Source organism: Ornithorhynchus anatinus, chromosome 13 (genome assembly GCF_004115215.2).
Source record: "Ornithorhynchus anatinus isolate Pmale09 chromosome 13, mOrnAna1.pri.v4, whole genome shotgun sequence".
In the NCBI taxonomy this organism is placed as follows: domain Eukaryota; kingdom Metazoa; phylum Chordata; class Mammalia; order Monotremata; family Ornithorhynchidae; genus Ornithorhynchus; species Ornithorhynchus anatinus.
In genome coordinates this window covers 30153958-30177200 of record NC_041740.1, presented here as the reverse complement: position 1 = coordinate 30177200, position 23243 = coordinate 30153958, and the positions used below count along the sequence as shown (strand labels likewise).

At 40.4% G+C, this 23243-nt stretch overlaps 1 protein-coding gene across 3 annotated transcripts in view; it reads left to right on the top strand.

The window, feature by feature from the left end:
• SEMA3A (semaphorin 3A) overlaps positions 1–23243 on the top strand; it is a 266016-nt gene that overhangs the window by 74715 nt on the left and 168058 nt on the right. The window contains exons 1-2 of one of the 3 annotated variants that reach the window (XM_029077341.2): positions 17001–17068; positions 17935–17987. The exons of the other annotated variants lie outside the window; for them this stretch is intronic. The gene's annotated coding sequence lies outside the window, so the exon portion shown is untranslated. Of the gene's footprint in view, positions 1–17000; positions 17069–17934; positions 17988–23243 lie in introns of those variants that run through there. 3 annotated transcript variants of the gene reach the window in all.

Sequence of the window (23243 nt, the reverse complement as noted above, 5' to 3'; positions counted from 1 at the left end):
CTCCCATATCTTTACATTCCAAATATATCTAACGTTCAAAAATTCCTTTAAAAAGAGACTTGAAGTGTGCCAGAATGCAAAGTGAGAGAAATTAGGGCAATGCCATAGGTTTTCTCCAAAATTAATGCCCCACTTGTCCACTTGACATAGTTTTTGTGAAATGATATAGATGTCAGAGCAGTGTTTAGCAAAGCGCTTCCTTGCCACTGAGGGTGCTAAATTCCAATCTACTTTTAAAAATATACGCAGTGCTCTTGAAAGTTGCTAACTGGCAAGCATGGAAAGCTGGATGCAGTTATTCATCCACTTAGCAGGAGCAGTAATAGTAATAGTAATTAGTAATAGCTAATAGCTCAATAGATTCTTCAGATGTTGTAATATCAGCCTAGTCAGGTGGTAGAGTTTTTCATTCTTCCCTCATTGGAGTCTTTGTCAGTTTGGCCAACCAAAGTGACTTGCAACGGTGGTTTGGTTAATGGCAACTCATGCATATGCACAAGTTGACTATGGAATCATCCCTAGAAGCAACATTGTAATGACGGTTTTCAACTACCTGAACCAAATATGAACAAATGTCAGACACTGAATTTCCCTGCTGAAGTGTCATTTCCTTAGCTGGGAATGGTGGGCAGCTGTATGAGGGTCACTACAATTCGTCATCCGTAAATGTTAATGACACCTTAATTTCTTCACTGCTTTAGGCCTAGAGTTTGTCCTTAACAGTCCCACATCCTAAATAGGTTTATATAAAAAATAATCCAATAAAATATTAAAATGAGGTTTCATAATTTAATTTGGTGAAATTGAAGCCTGAAAAAGTATGCTGAGTATGCTGACTAGCCATATAATAGTTGAAATCTTCACTGCTTCTTTAGCGCTTATCATTGAGGTAAATATAGTTGCAAATGTTTCCCAGAAATCAATGTTAATTCTAAATCTAGTTGGTATACCTCAGTTAAAGATAAGACATTGGCACTAGTGTGGATATATTTAGATGTAAGATGTACAGTATTTAATATCTAGGTTTTACCTTAATATTTTACATGCAATTTAAACCAGACTCTACTTTTGAGGAAATAAAATTATGATGTAGTTTTATACAGTATTGATGTTTTGATTAAAATTGCATTTATGTAAAATGAAATTTGCATTCTAGAATTCAGTGTCCTAGAATAAAGCACTGTCCTTAGGAATTCTGGGGGTGATTAAGAAGTTGTCACAGTTGTAACACTTTTGTTCAAGTTTTCACATTGAAAAAGCAAATTGTCACAGATCTAGAAAGCACCCAAAGCTATAAATCTAAATATTCTGAGACTCATGTTACCACTAAAATTATTTTGAGTAGATTCTGCTTTTAAAATTCATACTCCACTCCTGATATGAGCAGTGTGAAAAGACCTGCTGCTGCTAAGTTTTAGTAAAACCCTGGCATGTTCCTCTACCTTAACACGTGGTAGCAAAAGAGCAGATTTCCCTTTCAGTCACAAACAGTGCCTACTTAGGAGTTTAGCGAGAGCTGGTTACTTCAGAAATTGGCCCCATGTAAACACAATGTAAAGCAAGAATTACTGGTTTGGTGCCTTTTCTCCATTATAGTTTCCAAGTTACCCTTCATGTGAACAATAATGATTTGCAGTTCTTCACTTTCACTAATAGGTGGCACTAGCAATTTGTGACATCTGTTTCATTCATTTGGAAATGGGAAGGATGCTAGGATAAATATATCTCAAAACAGGCATGTGGACCAACGTATCTAAAATGCAGGAGTGTGAGCTAACTGGAAATTTGCTTGCCATTTCAGTTTGTTGTGCTTGACTAGTATGGTGGTATCTTTCTGGCCGGTGTCAAAAGTATCCCTATTAAATATGACAATGGATCAAAAGTTAGCACCAAAACCAGTGGTTGCGGTAGAGGAGCTAATACTTTAAGTTCATATGAAAAAAGCAAACAAAACTCTCACAATTCATTCTTCCTTTGGCTTACTCTAGCATATAATGTCAGTGGGTTGACAGCATTAAAGGAATTGGAATCAATGAGTCAATCAGTGGTGATTATTGAGTGCTTACCATGTGCAGAGCACTGCATTAAGCACTTGGAAGAGGACGATACGAGTTGGTAGACGTGTTCCCTGCCCACAGTGAACTTACAGTTAGAGAGGGGGAGAATAACATTAATATAATTAAGTAATTTATGATTCTATAATGCTATCGAACTTTGAACAGTTTGAAAACAGCTGATAATGTCTTAGATCATTTATCTTTTTTATCATTGTTATCATTTTGAAATACATGCCCGATTAGGGTGACTTGTAATTAAAGCAGAGTCTAATTAGTGCTAACATTTCCAAGCATGCCATTACGACTCCTGTTAGGAGATATGAACTTTTTCTAATCAGGGATTCCATACCCTTTCCTAAATGATTTACACAACTGAGCTCCCATTCATGAAGGATGGTAAAAGTAATAAATTAGAATCTGAAAGATGTACAGAAAAACATAAAGAATAAATAAATTATAATGAATAATAGGAGTGAGAAGAGTTGATTTACATAAAATAATGATTATGGTATTTGGGATATTCTTAAACCACTGAATATTTTAGCATACAAGTGATATCTTTTTATTAATTCAAGTGTGCTTCTCAGTTCTAAAACTGATGTATCAGAGGTGGTGTCAGGAAAATTTTTTAAGAATTCTCATCTAATTTTGAGGAGACATATTTTGCTAAAATGACTACTTTTAGAGTGAAGTGAGGAAAGGAAGCAGCTTGATATTTATCAATACATTGAGTTGCAAAGGCCAGTACTATTTACCCTGTTCATCTTTAGACCAGTTAAGGTTAGAGTGGCCATTTATCAGGATTTTTTACAGGCAATCTGTTTTTCCGTTGGTCTATGCTACGTCTGGTACCGATTTGGAAGGGGCATGTTTGTCTGTTTTCTTAATTTACTCAATGAATCTGCCTCAGCCATGATGCCTGCCTCTGAGTTCTGAGGGTCAGACCCAGAAATGACACTAGCCTTTATAAGGATCTCGGGTGAGACTGCAATAGCTCTGGAGCAAATGGGGGAGAGGGCATGGGGAACCAGAGGCCTACATAGAGATGTTGTAATTTTGTATTTATTCTTGTCAAATCAGGCAGCTCTGCAAAATAGTTTTATGACAGCATCACATTACACTGCCAGCTTAATGGGATTTGGTATCTGTGAGGTCTGTCAGTGGCCATCCATCCCAGTCGGACTCATTGGTCCTGAAAATGTAGAAATGACCAGTAAGGTCTCAAAGTTAAAAGGAAGTATGCGTTTCCTTTTCTTCTCCCCTCTCTCCCTCTTCCTTGCAAATTTTTCTAACAAGCATCCATCCCCAGGATCCACCAGATGCCATTTCTGGGAGAGGAGGGAGAAAAGGAAACTCTGGTTCTGGTGAAAGAAATATTTCCCATTTGAAGAAATATTTCCCATTCTCTTTCCTCAGTGCCTTTTATGCAAACGTTGTCACCCAGAAGGGAGAGAGAAAATCATCAAATTATACTCTTCTAGAGTTAGAGATCATCCTTTCCCAAAATACTCTTCATATACTTGAAGTGACTTTCTTTTCTCTGGCCTAGCCAACCCATTTCATCCTACACTTAGAAGACTATTTATCCAATTTGGTTAATTATATTACTGCATTTCAAAACATCAGTGACCCTTGTGGAGAAGCAGCGTGGCTCAGTGGAAGGAGCCCGGGCTTTGGAGTCAGAGGTCATGGGTTCGAATCCCGGATCTGCCACTTGTCAGCTGTGTGACTGTGGGCAAGTCACTTCTCTGTGCCTCAGTTACCTCATCTGTAAAATGGAGATTAAGACTGTGAGCCCCACGTGGGACAACCTGATTGCCCTGTGTCTACCCCAGCGCTTAGAACAGTGCTCTGCACACAGTAAGCACTTAACAAATACCAACATTATTAACCACCTTCTTCACCTTCTTCCTCTCCCAAATTTGTATTGCCCAAATCAGCCAATGATGGTATGTCAAGTGCTTGAATGGGTACAGTAATAACCAAGACCACAGATGTGGCAGTATAGTAAATGGTACCCCATGGCTATGAATCTGTCTGGGGAGCAGGGATTGACTGAACACTGGCATAAGCCCTGTGGTAGCTGAAGGATAGTGTTGGAATGATTAATGAATAAAGAGTAATGTAAACATGGATAATTGGTAGGACTCTATAGTAAATATATACTTAATTCATTTATTCCTTTATCCAGTGGTATTTATTGTATGCTTGTTTGGTGCAGAGCACTGTACTTTAAGCACTTGGGAGTATTTGGTATTTAGCCATACTATCCTGTCTATTGTATGTAAATATAATATGCATGATCTATTAGAAGGAGGATGGATCTTGGCATCAAGAGACCTAGCCCCAGCTCGGACACTGGAATTCTAAGAAATCGAGGTCCTCTTGCCCGTTTAACTGCTGATCTGCTGATTACTTTGGGCAAGATGAGTCACCTAACTTCCTTGGGCCTGCATTTCCTCATCTGTTACTGTGAATAATGATACCTTTTTCTCTCGACCTCATGTGGATGGTGTGAAGATAGCATGTAATTTTTTATTTTTCTTGAAAAGGATTTTGGAAAAACACAAGATGCTCAAGGCTTTCAAATTCTTCAAGGATAGGGTCCATGACCCTGGCATGCTCTCAAACGCCTCATGAAGAGCTTTGAACTCGGTAATATTATTGTTGATAATGATTAATACATTCCTAAATTTGCATTTTAAAATGTCTCTCCTAATAACAGAAATATGAAAAAAAGTTCTTTTATATGATTACAGAAGTCACCCTAAGATTTCCAACTTGGTCAGAAGTTTGGCTTGTGAATCAGCCTAACTGCACAAGATAGTGGCTTTTTTTAATGGCATTTGTTAAGGGCTTACTATGTGCCAGGAATTGTTCTAAGCGGTGGGTTTGATACAAGGTAATGAGGTTGGACATAGTCCATGTCCCAGATAGGGCTCTCAGTCTTAATCCCCATTTTACAGATGAGGTAACTGGGGCAGGGAGAACTGAAATAACTTGCTCAAGGTTACACAGCAGGCAAGTGGTGGAGCTGGGTTTAGAACCCCGGTCCTTCTGATTCCCAGGCCTATCCATGATTCCATCTGCTTCTCCTAGGGTTTGGGAGGTATAAACTTCAAGAATGATCATCATCAGTAATTTTTGAACATCTATTCTATGCAGAACACTGTATTAGTTATTTGACAGAACACACTAATATTAGAAGACACAGTTCTTGCCCTCAAGGATCTTTCCCTCCATTTGCCACTTAATAAATGCATCAATAAAGAGAACACTACCATTATTCCATTTCTTGATATTCCCAGTTTTGATCAATGTATCATGATTTCATCAGTGAGCTATATCTTCAATTTTGCTACATGTGACTAATTTTCCTTGTCATTTTTAATCCCGGCACTAGTTATTAAAGAGTCTTCCTTCTAAGGGTTGAGCTTTCTTTCCCCCAGGATATCAATTAAAGTTTTGAAATGAATTTAGGGTTTCATCAGCATTCATCAGGTACTCAGATATTTTTAAATAATCCTTGAATTAGCTGGAACCTATACTTCACAGAATTTCAATTTGAAATCATATAAGATCGCTTCCTGAGGCAGGGCCCAGATTATCCAGGCGAAGATAAATCCTTGTAATTTGAGTGAGGAACTGTTAGAAGGTGCTTTCCAATTTGAGGTTATAGGATAAAGCCATTTGAGTTCTAAATCTACTTGTATTTTGAGGATTAGACTTTTGAGTAACAGTGCTTCAGTCAGCTGAACTAACTTCAAATCATTGTCCTCCTTTGACCTTTCCCAAGCAGTGTGGCTTATTCGTTCATTCAGTCATATTTATTGAGTGCTTACTGTGTGCAGAACACTGTACTAAATGCTTAGTGGATAGCATATTGGCCTGGGAGATCGAAGGACCTGGGTTCTAATCCCAGTTCTGCCATTTGTCTGCTGTGTGACTTCAATTCTCAGAGCCTCATTTACCTTATCTGTAAAATGGGGATTAAGACTGTGAGCCCCATGTAGGACAGGGAATATGTTCAACCTGATTAAATCCCATCGCTTAGTACAGTGCCTGGCACATAGTAAGCACATAACAAATACCACAATAATAATAATGGTTATTATTATTAAGTGTATTATTAGTATTATTATTAAGTGCTGGAGAAAAAGTGGTAGCATGTCGATCTAAAGATGGAGATGGGATTGAGATGTTGAGTCAAATTAATGGTAAATTGATGCCTCCCCAAGAGCTTAAGATACCTGCCTAAGTTACTTTTGTCTTAGGCCCCCCAAGTAAGCCTCACCTTATAGATCAAAGAGTGACAAACAAGGGCATCCTACATGTCTGGAGGAGAAAACACCAGACACGGAAACCCTCCATGGAAACCGTAAAGTTTCTGCTGCCTGAAATTAAAACCTAGGGACCTAGAGCAGTGTCATTCTGATTTTGTGGTTATACTATTCTTACATTAATAATAATGTTGGTATTTGTTAAGCGCTTACTCTGTGCAGAGCACTGTTCTAAGCACTGGGGTAGATACAGGGTAATCAGGTTGTCCCACGTGAGGCTCACAGTTAATCCCCATTTGACAGATGGGGTAACTGAGGCACAGAGAAGTTAAGTGAATTGCCCACAGTCACACAGCTGACAAGTGGCAGAGCTGGGATTCGAACTCATGACCTCTGACTCCCAAGCCCGTGCTCTTTCCACTGAGCCACGCTGCTTCTCTAAGAACAAACCATATACATTAAGAACAAATCATATATACTTCTGTTTTCCTATTAGGTTTTTGCACCACTAGACCCATGGTAAGAAGATTAGAGGAACCCACTGTCTCAAGTATCAGATGTTCCTAACTCAGAGCGAAGCATTTGGGAGGAATTATGTATCAGAAATTTATGAGAGCTTTGCGGAGGGAAATTCTGAAATTTGTTTCCACAAAAAAAGCCCATATTTTGTTTGAAAGCAGTGTTTGAATATCTACTCTGTGGGCATATTATATGTGTCTGAGTATTTCATAATTTCTAATCCATCACCATAAATACTGTTGGGCACTGTATCATTGCTAAAGCTGTTTTCTCTGTTTTAAGAAAACTTCCAAATCTGGTGACAGCCACCGGCTGCTGTGGTTTGAGTCATTTTATTAAAAATGCTTATTTTATATCATATTAGTAATCAAGAGCAATGAGTTATCTTTTTGTAATGAAACCTACTGTACAAAATACCTCAATGAATCAGATTACATGACACACACACAAACATATATGTGTATAGTATCATATATGTAAATAGTATGTAGCCTGAATGACAAATATAGATCTTCATTTTGGATTCCTTTCTAACATTTCCAATCAAAATCACCGAAGAAGCCCTTGAAAATGAAGCCCCGTCTTTTATGAAATCTCCATCTTTAGTGTGCAGAGTGATGGTATTTGTTAAGCACTTACTATGTGCCAGGCACTCTACTAAGTTCTGGGATGGATACATACAATTAGGGCTCCTCATTCACCCTTTCAGTTACTTCAGTTACTTGTATGTGAATTTGGCCATCAGTAGCTTCTTCTCTGAGTAGGAAGGAAAACAGTCTTACCTACAGGCAGGTTTTAGAAAACCGTGGGATTTATAATGAATATTTTTATCTCCAAATGCCAATTCAATTAATACTTTTTTCCATTCCTTAGCATTTGTTTGGTTGGGATTTTAAAACTATTGGCCAGCTTATGTCATTTTATATGGCATGACCAATATCTTCTCTGATCTTTTAACTATGGGCCTACAATCATGCTGGGAACTGTTTCAAGGCAAGTAACACTTTCAAAGCCAAAACACAGAGTACTAATGCTGGAAGTTGATCTGGTCCATAGGCACTATTAAGTACTGTTGATGAAGATGGTGATCCATTAGCCTGCGGGCAAGTGAATCACTAAAGCAAACAGGACAGATGGTTCTCTGTTCTTCTTTCTAAGACCTCAAGGGATTGAGTCTTGACAATTTTCCTCAGTAGCCTATTTATGAATTAAATCACATTCAGGGCCAAGAAGCTCTTCTTTATGTCCGAACAAACTCTCCTCAGGTAATTTAAACCCATTTCCTCTAAGGATATGGAGGACAGCTGGTCCTTGTCTTCCTTAAAAATCTGATACACTGCTGACTCATATTTGGTTTGTGGTCTACTATGCCCTCCTGGTCTTTTTCTCTTGTATTTATGTCTGTTGTGTCATCTTGCATTTGTGTTGTTTGTTTTCCTTCCCTGTATGTTATATTGTGCACTCGCCCCATTGGATTTCCTCCTGATTTTATTGGACCTCTTCCATAATTTACCATAGTACAGCTGCAAAATATGACTGACCTCTGGTTCTTGGAAAAGCCCTACTGCATTCTAAAAAGATTACTATGGAATTTACTGAAATGTAAATTCAGTACTACAAAAATCACCCTGCCATCCTATCAAAGAGATCAAACTTATAAATGGACTTTGTAGTGGAAAAGGCTTGGGACTAGGAGTCAGGAGACCAGGGTTCTATTTCAATCTCTGCCCCTGGCCTGCTGTGTGGCTTCAGGCTAGTAGCTTAAATAATAATGTTGGTATTTGTTAAGCGCTTACTATGTGCAGAGCACTGTTCTAAGCACTAGGGTAGATACAGGGTAATCAGGGTGTCCCACGTGAGGCTCATAGTTAATCCCCATTTTACAGATGAGGTAACTGAGGCACATAGAAGTTAAGTGACTTGCCCCACAGTGACACAGCTGACAAGTGGCAGAACCAGGATTCAAACCCATGACTTCTGACTCCCAAGCCTGAGCTCTTTCCACTGAGCCATGCTGCTTCTCTCTGGCCTTAGAGTTCTCATCTTGTAAAACAAAGATAATAGTACCTTCTCTTACCTATCTCATGGGGATGTTGTGAAGATAAAATTAGAAGTATGATGTGACAGCTCTTTGGAAAAGAAAAGCCTTTTACAAATACTAGTTATTACTATATCCCCAGAACTAATAGGCAATTCTGCTTTGCTTTGTAGAATAAGTATGGCAAGATTCATTATATGAATGATTCCAAATTTACCAAGTAGGAAAGACAGTAAAATCCAAAATTTATTATATTTGAAAAGAGAAGTCCAAATTTTTGTTTTCAAGGAATCTCATTGAAAAGTGGTTAGTCATTTTACTCTTCCTCTTGCTTAGGAAAGGGGATTCCTGTCTTTTTGAGGGTGCATGTTTACTTCAATACTGACAGTCAATTTATTGATTGATAATGGCATTTATCAAGTGCTTACTATGTGTTAATCACTGTACTAAGCACTAGGGTTTAAGCAATGTTGTCCTTGGCCCAGATGAGCCTCGTGGTCTAAGTGGGAGGGAGAACAAGTAGCAAGTCCCCCTGAGATATGGATAAGTCATGTGACATGCCCAGGGTTCCACAGCAAACAATTGGCAGAACTGAAAATGGAACCCAGGTCTTCTCACACCCAAGCCTGAGTTCTTTCCACTAGGCCACACTGCTTCTCTTCTTCTACAGAGCTGCTACAGTAAGTAAAATGATTGATTATTGTGAAGCACTTTATGAAAATATAATGTGCTACATAAAAATGTGAACTAGTAATGGAAAAATGGAAGTAGAGAGACTGGTTCAAATGATTTACACAAAGCCAGAGAACACATTAGTTCACAGGTGGGACTAGAGTAGTATTTCTCTAACTTCACAATCCTACATTAAGAACGATACCCCATTCTTCTAATACAGATTAAAAATACTGTGCTATCAGTATTTGTACTAATAGCTAAAAGCATTTCAGTTCCCCTCCAAAAGCACAGTGTCAGCAAAAATTGGCATGTATTTTTTCAGCAAATTTTGTTTTGTTAAATTCACAGGCAATGCCCTTTTGAATGGCCCTCACGTATACATTGTTTTAAAACTGCAGCTAGTATATATTTCAGGGGACTAGACAACAGTTTAGTAAGAGGACTTTGAAGGAATCAGAACTTTTCAGTTTAACATATATCATTATATAGGTATAATCTATGAACAGTAAGTGTAGCATTTAGCAACAGAAAAAATGTGAAGCAAAAGCAAGTGGCCTCTTGTAGGATTATTATTTTTATAGAAATCAATATTTTATATTTTTGGACAGTACATCAATATGCAGTGGTATATTTCGGCCCAAACCCCTGAATCATTGATTTATTGCCAGGTGGTTGCTGCTTAAAATCTATTCAAATGGATGTTTCTTGGTCTCTCTGAAAGAGATTGATGATGATTTTGGTGAACTCACCCACCCTTCATTCGCACTAGCTGTTCTTAGAGTTTGAAGAAGATGCTGCAGAGGCTGAGTGGGAGGGTGTGGGTGGGTGACTGAACAGAGCAACAAATGAGATTGTGTCCTTTGCTAAACTATTTCATTTGTATATGACAGATCTGACCCTGTTTTGGTTTTTCCTCTTTAGTGACCTGATCTTCCCAAAACCTGTGCTCCAAGACACCTGATTTCTTATTGCTGTATTGCAGATTGATTGGTCTTCTGCTGCTGTCTCCCTTGTAGGAATGGTATTTAGGGGAGGGTATAGAAAAGCAGTGTGGCCTAGTGAAAAGGGTATGGCTTTGGAGTCAGAGGACCTGGGTTCGAATTCCATCTCTACGAATTACCTGTCATGTGGCCTTGGGCAAATCACTTAGCTGCTCTGTGTCTAAGTATTTCCATTTGTAAAATGAGGATTCAATACCTGTCCACCCTTTCTCTTTAAACTCTGCTCCCCACATGGAACAGGCACTATGTCTGACCTTGTTAACTTCTATATACCCCAGTGCATGACTTATAGTAAGCACTTAAATACTCTATTATTGTTATTAGTATTATTATTGATATGGTAGTTATTGAGTGCCCTCAGGATGCAGTACAGTATATTAGGCACCTGGAAGAGTCCAAAAGAAGCATGAGATATATAGTCTCTGCTCTGCCATTTTCTTCCTTTGCTTCCAGTCTCAGATGGAAGATTAAAAGTTAGAGACAAAATCACTCTTTCCCTATCGGATTTCCTTTGCCACTTGCAAACCTGTGCCAATGATGTAGAATATGATAATAAAAAACAATATTTTCAATAACATCTCAAGCTTCCAAACACCCCGAAGTTGCCAGGCCCCTTCTAAAGACACAAGTCACCCTATGAAGTATTCAATAAATAAAATGAAATGTCAAGAGTACTTTTAAAAGCCTAACTTCAAGGGAACCATTGGAAAGAAGACTTAGTCTAGATGAACATTGTGCCCTTTAGTCCTGCAAAAGTGTAACACAATTTCCTGACTTTTTGACGTACTGTGTGCCTGAGCTTTAAAGATAGGTTTAATAGGTCTTGCCTGGGTGTATGGATAAGCCTAATGATGAGGATTACCAGGGAGATAAAAACAGACGTGGAATTCCTTAGGTCCCTTGGTCCCAAATTCTTACTGAGCACCAGACTTGAGTGAGGAAGCACCTGTTTCTTAAGAAAAGACTTGGCCACATCTCATAGAATATAAGTTCCAATTCATGTCTTCCACATACACTGGAGGCAGTCCTGTAATAGTCAGTGAAATAACCCAGGAAATGACTGATTTTATTTGCTTCTGAACTTACAGCATATCCTCTCCAGTGATGTAATGGTTGCACTGAATATTATTTTGTTATGAATTAGCGCATAAAGGCACATCATCTTTCATGACAACTTGAGAAACATTGAAGCCACATAGGAATTAACGCGATATTCCTATTTAAAATGTCCCAGAGCCTAAATTAAGCATTCTACATGTAATGTCTGGGTCCTTCTGTCAGATTCAATGAACCACCTGCAGTTGCAAATAGCCATTTTGCAGGAAAGAGAAGAGTCTTTCAAGGATATTTAGTCATTCAAAAAAATAAACTTGGAGTCTGTAGCTTGTAAACAGAATGAAGAACAGGTTGAGAGTAACTTAAAGGAGCTTTTGTTTTATAGAAGACACTTGGAAGCCAGACTGAGAAATCGAGATATCATTATACAGGAAGGTGACACTAAGCACCCCAGGCCTTTAAATAACATTTCTGGGAGAATAAATGCTTTTTGGAAAACACTTTCCCCTACCAGCAGGAATGAATGTCTGCTATATTTCTGACAGAGACTGCATTTTATTTCATTGTGGCTTTACCCCGATTACAATGCATTCAAACTATTCTACCTTTTGCCAGACATGTGGAAGCAATCAGTGTATGTAAATGATATGTGAAGGTGAGGTATAGTCTTAGCTTAAAAACACGGACTGTTGGTGGTTTTAAATTATGACCACATCACATAAAGTAGCTTTCCTTTTAACAGTAACTTTCTTTTTAAAAATAATCAGTGATGAATGGTTGAAACAGCTAGTGTTTTCTTAGCAAATTCCAATAAACGTCTAATATAGTGTTGCTCTATGCTTTTGACTTCTGTTTTAGAACACCACATTCAGGATGCATAATTTGCACATTAAAGAATTTTTAAGTTATGGGAAGCTATAGTTTGATGAAATAGAGTTAATCCATTTTTGGACAGTTTATATGTATGGATGTAGGCCTTTTGGATTCATTAGAAAATATTTTAGGGGTTCTAAGGAATTAGAACCAACCCACTTTTCCTGTTAATATGCTTCCAATTTGTTTTTAGTCTACCTTTTACTTATTTGACTTGTAAATATGTTTTAAAGCATTTCATAAAACAATGTAACACAAAAGACTGAGCCAAATGTCTTTTAAAAGGAAGTAGATACAATGAAAAAGAATATTTTTCTTCAGCCATTAAAAAAAAGCAGGTTTTACGCTCAACACTGTAGTACAGTGCCTCTGTGAATGTTTTATATGCCATCTGCTTTATGTAATGCAGTATATTACAGGAACATAAGTCTCAAATTGATGTTTTCAGCTTTGGGAATGCAAAATGACTAAGAAATTCAGGAGCATAACAGGAACGCCACAGGAATTATATGGGGATGATTATTTAAACATAGTTGTGCCACCTATTTGAGCCAAAAGTCACATGCCAGGGAGAAGAAAACTGTGGTTCTTAAGCCATTTATGGATCTCCCGAAGTCCAACATCCCTCTTTCATCCCTGTCACACCTATCACTTGAGTGCTGTGGATCTGGAAATCCTGAAAAAAGCTTCTGAGATTTCCAAGGTGCATTTGACTGATCTGCCACATGCATTAAAAATCTTATCAAATATTGAGTGACAACTTGAAGCCCCACAGCAGACACATATGCCCACACCTTTCTATTAAAAAACAGGAACACTGATAATGAAATGGTTACCAAGGTAATGGGGCAAATTAATAAAGCATTCTTAGAAAAAGGAACAACCAAGCAAGCAATCCATGTAATTTTCATCTTTCCCAAGGTAGCACTCCATTTCAGGGAAAAACAAAACAGTGCCTATTCCTCAAGCCAAAAAATGGAAATGCCCTAGAGTTTTGTTCCAGGAAATGCTCTGTATGATATAGTCTGCTCTATCATGTGGAAGTTGGGAATCTAGGAGATCCTTGTGATGACATTGTAAATGATGGAAACACCAGTGGGGAGATTTTGCATAGCTTCCCATGTGGAAACAATTTTTGTTCTGGGGCTTCTGGGTGAGTTCAGCTCTGATGGCAATACTAGGCTGAGAACAAATAAAGAAGGAAGACAGGGGAGGCATATTTTATAAACTATGGCTGAATCTGCAAAGGAGGGGTTTAGGGGTCATAGTGCAAGCAGGGCAGGCCTCAGAAGGCAATGTACGAAGCAGCCATCTATGGACACAGTGTCAAAAGGAGCAGCTGCCTGGATTGGCAGAGAGAATGGATTTGGTGGAGAAGCCAATGTGGATGCCAATGTTCATTCCAAGTGCTTAGTACAGTGCTCTGCACATAGTGCTTAATAAATACTATTGAATGGATGCTCTATGGAAGGGGACAGGATAGTGGTGTATGGATAATGGGACTGTGGCACAAAAGTTATTTTTTGAGTCAGAAAATATTGCCTCTGTAAACGGGGATTTGGGAGGGGAATGCTATACGGAGAAGTCAGGAGTTCTCCCCCATAAAAATGCTCTAGGTTTAGGGACTCAAATGAAGTTACATAAACATTATTTTACACTGCACGCATCCAGAGAGTGGCATAATGGTGCTTTTGACAAATGCTGGGTTCTCATAAAGAGCAGCATTATGACATCATACAGAACAGGAGAGGATCCAGGATTTTTTCCCCCCATCTTCTGGTGGCCAAATGTCTGAAGCTGACCTTGATCATCTGTATGTATCAGACTTGTAATGGAGCTTCTGATTCTTTTAAGTTCACTCCCTCTACTCTTTTGTCCATATTTTTGTTATTTTCTGTGTACTTTTACTCTTATTGTTCCCCTCCTACCCCCAATTCTGCAAAGTTCAGTGTAGTAGTTACAAAGGGAAGGAATCATGAGTTCAGTGTAGTAGTTACAAAAGGAAGGAATCATGATTCCTCTCTGATCTCAGTTCATTTTCAATCCAGAAAAACAGATTTGATGGTTAGAGTCACGATTCAGCTCCTATCAGTAATTAATTTTAGTGTCGGTTTTCTCCAATAGTTTATAAGATCATGGACAACATGGCTCACTTCTACTAATTGTGTCATAATCTTCCAAACATTTAGCACAATATTCTGAACACAGTAAGTGCTCAATCATTCATTCACTCATATTTCAATTGTATTTACTGAGTACTTACTGTGTGCAGAGCACTGTACTAAGCACTTACAGTCTAGAGCGAGGGAGACAGACATCAAAACAGTTGAACAGGCATCAGTATAAGTAGAATTATAGCTATATACATATATACATAAGTGCTTTGGGGCCGGGGGGAGAGCAAAGGGAGCTAGACAAGGTGAGGCAGAAGGCTGGGAGAGCTGAGGAATGGGGGCTTAGTCTGGGAAGCCCTCTTGGAGGAGGTGTGCCTTCAGTGGGCTTTGAAAGGGGGAAGAGCAACTGTTTGGTGGATTTGAGGAGGGCGGGCATTCCAGGCAGAGGTAGGATGTGGGTCAGGGGTTGGCGGCAGTACAGGTGAGGTAGAGGCACAGTGAGAAGGTAGCACTAGAGGAGTGGAGTGTATGGGCTAGGATGTAGAAGGAGAGAAGGGAGGTGAGATAAGGGGCAAGGTGTTAGCCAATAGTGAGGAGTTTTTGTTTGAATAGGTTGATAGGCAACCACTGGAGATTTTTGAGGAGCGGGATGACATGCTCTCAACATTTGTGTAGAAAGATAATCCAGGCAGCGGATCAATCAGTCAGTCATATTTATTGAGTGCTTTCTGTGTGCAGACCACTCTATCAAGCACTCGGAAGAGTAGAGAGCAACAGAGTTGGTACACTTGTCCCCTGCCCAAAAGGAACATAAAGTCTAGAGGGAATGCTCAATAAATACTACTGATGAATTGAAAATTAGACATGGCCCCTTGCCCCTAAAGGATTCACAATATAAGAATAAGGAAAAATAGTACAATAATTCAAAAAAAAAATAAAAATAAGGACTTGAGAAATACGGTAATATACTGTGGATCGAGGAACAGAGTTTCAGGTTCCTCATCACGTCACAGCTTTACCTATTAGCCACAGCTGCAACCATCCCGACCTTGTAAATGTTTAGGAAGCATCAGAATGCTGTTGATAACTCACCCTTCCATAGCTGGAGGATAAACTGATGGGAAGCCTCAGTGGCATGGAAGCTGGGCAGAGACTCTTGCAAATTGCAGGCCTTGACAGTCCAGTAATAAATGAAGGCATCTGGAGTCTTTTAAACCTGTTGCTATCTCACCTTTTCCAATTTGCTGCAGAGGTGCAGATATAAGTTATTTCCCAGGACAAAGTCAAAAAATATGAAATTAAGTCACATTTCCTAAAGAGGTGAATCTCTCCATGATTCTCTACCCTTCTCTGAATTTGAAAACTTTTAAAATATAGACAGTTGTCCATGGCCTATAGCTGAGGTACGTTGAAAGGTACGATGAGTGGTGGATATCTTCAAATTATAAAGATACTGGGCCCACCCAGCCCTGTGTGAGGGTGACTTGGGTCTTGGCTGTCAAACTAAAATGGAAACTTTCTGAATCATTAAGTTGGGAAATAGCAGTTATAGCAGTCACTCATTGGGCTTTTCAGCCATTCCCACATGTACAGATATGATCTCAATGTCAGAAAGTTTGGACCAAATCCTACAGTACAATTTGACTGAGTTTCTGTGTTAAATTGGGGTTTTTTTGTGGTGTTTAAACTCAGTAATTTCTAAAATCACCTCAGAATATCACACTGCATTTCATGAGCTTGCCAGAAATTAGGCAATCCAGTTATGTCATCCCTATAATTATTTGTAGTTCTCATTTTCTTTTTCAAGGGTTGACTTTTTGGTAATTTGTCCTCAATAAAAGTGTTGAAAAGCACTCGGTATGACCAAGTTAAATGAATGTTATTTAAGGAAATGACAATATTTTAATTAATCAAAAGTCCCACTGTAAGACGATAAAATGCAGTTTGTATTGGTATTAAGCAAACACTAAAGCAGTCTTGAAGATAGGTAAACAAATGTTTATTCATCCACTTTTTTACCAACTCAGGTATAAACATAACTATAAGGTTTTCCTTATCCTTTCAGTCATTATTTTTATAATAATAAAATAAGAAAACTCTGCCTATCATTACCACAGTTGATTGTGAATGAGTGGGGTTGAGAAATAGAAACTCCTCTACCTCCATCTATGAGGCTCCTTCCCAGCTCCAAGCAATTACTGTTTGTAAACATTCTGCACTGGAAGCCAGTCAAAGCCAGACACTGCCCGACGTGGTCTAGATTGGCCAACAAAATAGTTCACCGAGAGTTTCCCAGAATTCCACTGGGCTCAATCAATCTTTTTTATAAGTAGCATGTACCCCAAAATACAAATTTTCACAAGAGGTCTTTCACTTCTCTCTGAAAGGCTTTCTTTAAGTTCTATCTTCTATGGCTGATCCTTGGAACAAAGGTTATTGGTTTAAGCGGACTAAGGTAAGCCCACATTATTATTCTCATAATGTTAAAATATTATTGTTCAAATATTATCAGACACACACACAACACCATCCAAGCTTCTGAACCTGCAGTCTCATGTTTATTCAACAGATTTGATTACAGCTGGGTCAGCTTCCTACTCAGACTAACCACACACCATTGCAAGCACAGTCCTTTGGATTAAAAACTCTCCTAGGAATGGGAATATTGAAATTATATTATTGAGGAAGCGACAAACTAACATCAACTGGGTGGCCAGGTGGTCTATGGTTTGGATGGTGCCAGTCTTTGGGTTCTAATATTCAGCTGTAGGCAGGGAGTGTGTCTACCAACTGATATATAGTACTCTCCCAAGCGCTTAGTACAGTGTTCTGCACTCAATAAGAACTTAATACCATTTCTTGACTGTTTTATTGCAGTCCTCAAATCATAATCTATGTTTCTGGGAGGGATAGCTACACTCAGCAGTACTCTTTCACCCAAGCTGTGGTTGTCAGGGTGACTCCAGAATTCTCCTGTAGCGGGAGGACCAGAGGCAACTCTATCAGCTCCAAGCATTTGTTTAAGGTCACAATAATTTCTTGACATTCTCCAGGAGTGGCACTTATTCCAGATCAGTCAATTCTGAAGTTCTTCAACTACACATTTGGGGAAATACTATAAATCTGCAGTTTCTGCCAAGTTTCAATACAGAGACACTGAGAGATGAGCATGCTATGCCAGTGGTTTGTCATACCATCTCCCAATGTATAAATGATTTCATATCTAAGAGGTTGTTAAAAAAAAGGTCTCATTTATTTTGAAGGTCTCATTTATTTTGAAGGTATACATCAATCTAAAGGAATGTTTTTTGTTAAACACAGGAAGCGGAAACCATTTGTGGTACAGGCCCCGATGGAAAACATATTTGCACCATGTATGATCTCTGTTACGGTTTGGATATTCATTTTTTTCAGTTGGCTCATCCTTGCCTTCAGTGTTTGTACCATTTACACTAATTTAGACTAATATTTAAATTGCTTAAACAATTTGACAGCAAACCACAGAATAACTTCTTAATGTGGGTCTCAGGCCAGGATTTTAGTCGGCTGGAAAGGTTGCATCTTAAATGCTTAACATTGCCAAAAAAGCATGTTGAGTTTCTACCCGCCCCCCCCCCCCCCCCCCCCCCCCCGGGACAGAACTGTTTTAAATGTTGACCAGGCATTGGAAATTCAGAGATCTAAATCCAGACCAATTAGATTTCCCCTTCCCCACTCCAGCCTGAGTAAAGCAAGCATTTAGCAATGCACAGTGATATGAATTCAATGCAAGTTGTTTGTAATTATTAATATTATTGTATTTAAGAGTGCCTTACGTACTTTACACTGCCTGGGCTGCACACAAGATACCAAAATCAGGCAGTCTTTGTTCCACACTGAACTCACAAGCTAAGAGTAAGTAATTTATCACCTTTCCCATCAAACGGCAGGGACTGTCTCTTTCTGTTGCCAACTTGTTCATCCCAAGCGCTTAGTACAGTGCTCTGCACATAGTAAGCGCTGAATAAATACTATTGAATGAATGAATGAATGAATTGCCCAAAATTACAATATGGGTCAGTGACAGAAAAAGATTAGAACATAAGTCTCCAGGTTCCTGGTTCTGATTTCTGAAAGCTTTTTTCCATGGGGCAAACATGTAGCACTTTTAGAGAGAACTCACAGTTCCAATACTGTGAAGCAGCATGACCTAGTGGAAAGAACATGGGCCTGGGAGGCAGAGGACCTGTGTTCCTGGCCCTGCTCCATGTCTGCTGTGTGACCTTGGGCAAGTCATTTAAATTATTTGTGCCTCAGTTACCTCATCTGTAAAATGGGGATTAAGATCGTAAGCCCCACGTGAGATGTAGACTGTATCCTACCCAATTAGCTCTTGTCTACCCCATTGCTTGGGATAGTGTTTGGCACACCAGAAGTGTTTAGCAAATACCATTCAAAAAATACTAGGCATTTCCACGCAGGTATTCAGTCATCCTCATCTTGAGAAAGAAATGTGATTATGCCATGTAATAAAAAGGAATTATCAATTTCCTCTCTGAGCCCAAGTCTGACAGAGAACAATCATTTTCAGGAGGACTGCATTGGTATATGTGGCCATGAGCAGTAATTTCTTCATAGTAAAACCAGATTTATCCCGATAAACATTTAATCAACATGTTATTTCAAATCAGTATGTCCTGCTATGCTCCAAGAAGGCTTCCTTCCAAAATGTTTGTTAGCCAACATGTAGACACCCGAAACAATCTGTTAGCCCATAAAACTCACCATTATAAACCCACCCCCACCACCACACATGGATGACTGCAGGGAGCGTATTTCAAAGAATCATGTTGAAGACTACTCCTCCTATTCCTATTCTAGAGGAATCAGACTGGTGCAGCTGCTACGGGATGTCCTTTTTCTGATTTGCCTTAGGCTCCTGTTGTTTGATGTTTCTCCACTGAACACGTGTCACAGAGGCAAGTGTTTTACCCAAGCATGGTGGAAAGGGCGTGGGTCAGGGAATCAAGTCACAGTTCTGTTGCTAGTCGGCTTTGTGAACTTGAACAAGACCTCCAACCTCTGCTTCCTCATGCAAATACGGGGATGAAAATATCCACCTCTCCATAACCAAAGGGGTATAGTGACAACAAAGTAAGATGCCTGAAGTACAATGTCTAGGGAAAGATAGTGCTCTACAAATTCTAATGCTTCAGGGCTTCCACTAGATGTTATTCAACATCCACTGGCAGGACTGAAAAGCAGTCTACCATTACTTAAGCTTACAGCAACATTGCTTAATTGAATGGTCAGGTAATGAAAACAAATGAGAGTAGGATGCCCAACAGCTCATTGTGGGCAAGGAATGTTTCCGTTTGTTGTTGTATTGTACTCTTCCAAGTGCTTAGTATATTGCTTTGCACACAGTAAGCACTCAATTAATGCATTTGAATGAATAAATGAATGAGCTGCTGACAAGTGGCCCCACCTGCAAATTCTGAGGGAAGAATCAATTATTCAAAGACATACTGAAGTCATTCATTCATTCATTCATTCAATAGTATTTATTGAGCGCTTACTATGTGCAGAGCACTGTACTAAGCGCTTGGGATGAACAAGTTGGCAACAGATAGAGACAGTCCCTGCCGTTTGACGGGCTTACAGTCTAATCGGGGGAGACGGACAGACGAGAACAATGGCACTAAACAGCGTCAAGAGGAAGAACATCTCGTAAAAACAATGGCAACTAAATAGAATCAAGGCAATGTACAATTCATTAACAAAATAAATAGGGTAACGAAAATATATACAGTTGAGCGGACGAGTACAGTGCTGTGGGGATGGGAAGGGAGAGGTGGAGGAGCAGAGGGAAAAGGGGAAAATGAGGCTTTAGCTGCGGAGAGGTAAAGGGGGGATGGCAGAGGGAGTAGAGGGGGAAGAGGAGCTCAGTCTGGGAAGGCCTCTTGGAGGAGGTGATTTTTAAGTAAGGTTTTGAAGAGGGAAAGAGAATCAGTTTGGCGGAGGTGAGGAGGGAGGGCGTTCCAGGACCGTGGGAGGACGTGACCCAGGGGTCGACGGCGGGATAGGCGAGACCGAGGGACGGTGAGGAGGTGGGTGGCAGAGGAGCGGAGCGTGCGGGGTGGGCGGTAGAAAGAGAGAAGGGAGGAGAGGTAGGAAGGGGCAAGGTGATGGAGAGCCTTGAAGCCTAGAGTGAGGAGTTTTTGTTTGGAGCGGAGGTCGATAGGCAACCACTGGAGTTGTTTAAGAAGGGGAGTGACATGCCCAGATCGTTTCTGCAGGAAGATGAGCCGGGCAGCGGAGTGAAGGATAGACCGGAGCGGGGCGAGAGAGGAGGAAGGGAGGTCAGAGAGAAGGCTGACACAGTAGTCTAGCCGGGATATAACGAGAGCCCGTAATAGTAAGGTAGCCGTTTGGGTGGAGAGGAAAGGGCGGATCTTGGCGATATTGTAGAGGTGAAACCGGCAGGTCTTGGTAACGGATAGGATGTGTGGGGTGAACGAGAGGGACGAGTCAAGGATGACACCGAGATTGCGGGCCTGCGGGACGGGAAGGATGGTCGTGCCATCCACGGTGATAGAGAAGTCTGGGAGCGGACCGGGTTTGGGAGGGAAGATGAGGAGCTCAGTCTTGCTCATGTTGAGTTTTAGGTGGCGGGTCGACATCCAGGTGGAGACGTCCCGGAGGCGGGAGGAGATGCGAGCCTGAAGGGAGGGGGAGAGGACAGGGGCGGAGATGTAGATCTGCGTGTCATCTGCGTAGAGATGGTAGTCAAAGCCGTGAGAGCGGATGAGTTCACCGAGGGAGTGAGTGTAAATGGAGAACAGAAGAGGGCCAAGAACTGACCCTTGAGGAACTCCAACAGTTAAAGGATGGGAGGGGGAGGAGGCTCCAGCGTAGGAGACCGAGAATGATCGGCCAGAGAGGTAAGAGGAGAACCAGGAGAGGACAGAGTCCGTGAAGCCAAGGTGAGATAAGGTATGGAGGAGGAGGGGATGGTCGACAGTGACAAAGGCAGCAGAGAGGTCAAGGAGGATCAGAATGGAGTCCAGTCTTCAACAACACCTAATGATATGAGGCAGCCATTGCAATGGCCACCTGGTTGGCTCCCATTAAGCGAAGCCTTCCCAAAGAATGAGATAGCAAGAGGAAGGCTTAAAAGCAGAAATGGGTGCCACAATCCCATTAGTATAACAAGGATCTGTATTGTCATTCAAAAAGTGCAAGAGGGAGAGTTGACGTTTTTTAACCACACTAATTCATATGAATAGAATATAGCCATCAATATTGTCATCTTCAAAAAACTGAAAGACACCAAAGCTGGCTGAGAGGTTTTTTGGAAGGTGGGTAGACCATTTACATACAGTCTCTCTCTCCGTCTGTAGGGGTCTGTGGATGTCCCCACTTGCAGTTCATCCCCCCGTCACTCCCTACAAATGAGACTAACCCATGTAGGCCAGTGGGGGAAAGAGGGCAGAGGGTGGAGGAGGAAGTGAAGAAGGAAAGGAGAGGAGAAGCAGCGTGGCTCAGTGGAAAGAGCCCGGGCTTTAGAGTTGGAGCTCATGGGTTCTAATCCCGGCTCTGCCGCCTGAAAGCCATGTGACCTTGGGCAAGTCACCTAACTTCTCTCTGCCTCAGTTAACTAATCTGTAAAATGGGGATGAAGACTGTGAGCCCTATGAGGGACAATCTGATTACCTTGTATCTACCCCAGCACTTAGAACAGTGCTTGGCACATAGTAAGCGCTTAACAAACACCAACATTATTATTATTGCCTCTGCTTCAGGGCTCTGTGGATAAGAGTTCTGAGAGGGACCACTGGGAGGGATGTGGAGGAGTTCCTGGAAAAGGAAACTGTGGCAGCCAAAACTGTGATGGCTGTCATACCTAATGGCCTAATTGAGAGAGTTATTGCCTTGGAGTCAGAAGGCTCTTCCCTTCATCTGTTTTGTGACGTCGGGCAAATCACTTCACTTCTCTGTGCCTCAGTTACCTGATTTGTAAAATGAGGGTTAAGATTGTGAACCCCATGTGGGAGAGGGACTTTGGCGTGATTTGCTTGTATCAATCCCAGCACTTAGCACAGCAGTCGCTTAACAAGTGCCACAGTTATTATTATTATTTCTACCTACTTCTTCCTGCCCCTCCTCCTCTTCTTACTGCTTCCTTTTAATAGCACTGCCAAAACCTAGTTTTGAAATCGCCATGGCCTGTGACACTGCCACATGCAATGCAGCATCTCTGTTTTCCTCCCGCCACTTCTGGTAGTTTCCTCAGAATCTGAGATAAGCCAGTTTCAGTCAGTGACCGCCGTAGTGGCCACAACCATCCAGTTAATGATATTAGTGCCCTTAATAACCAGGCATTGGCACTTTAGGCGGCAGAGAGTCTTTGGAGCATAAAGACAAAGTAAAATCCTTTATTCAAGAAGATGGATCCAGTTTTCACATGTATAATCCTTAAGGGTTCCCCTAGAATTTGGAAGTCTTTTTATCAAGTCAGTTTCAAACCATTTTAATATCATTACAGTGGGATCCAAAATGCTGTTATGTTAAAGCCCCATTCAGGATTTAAAATATTGTGTAGAAACAGCGATGACATCTGAAACTGTATGCTCTGGCAATGTGGGACA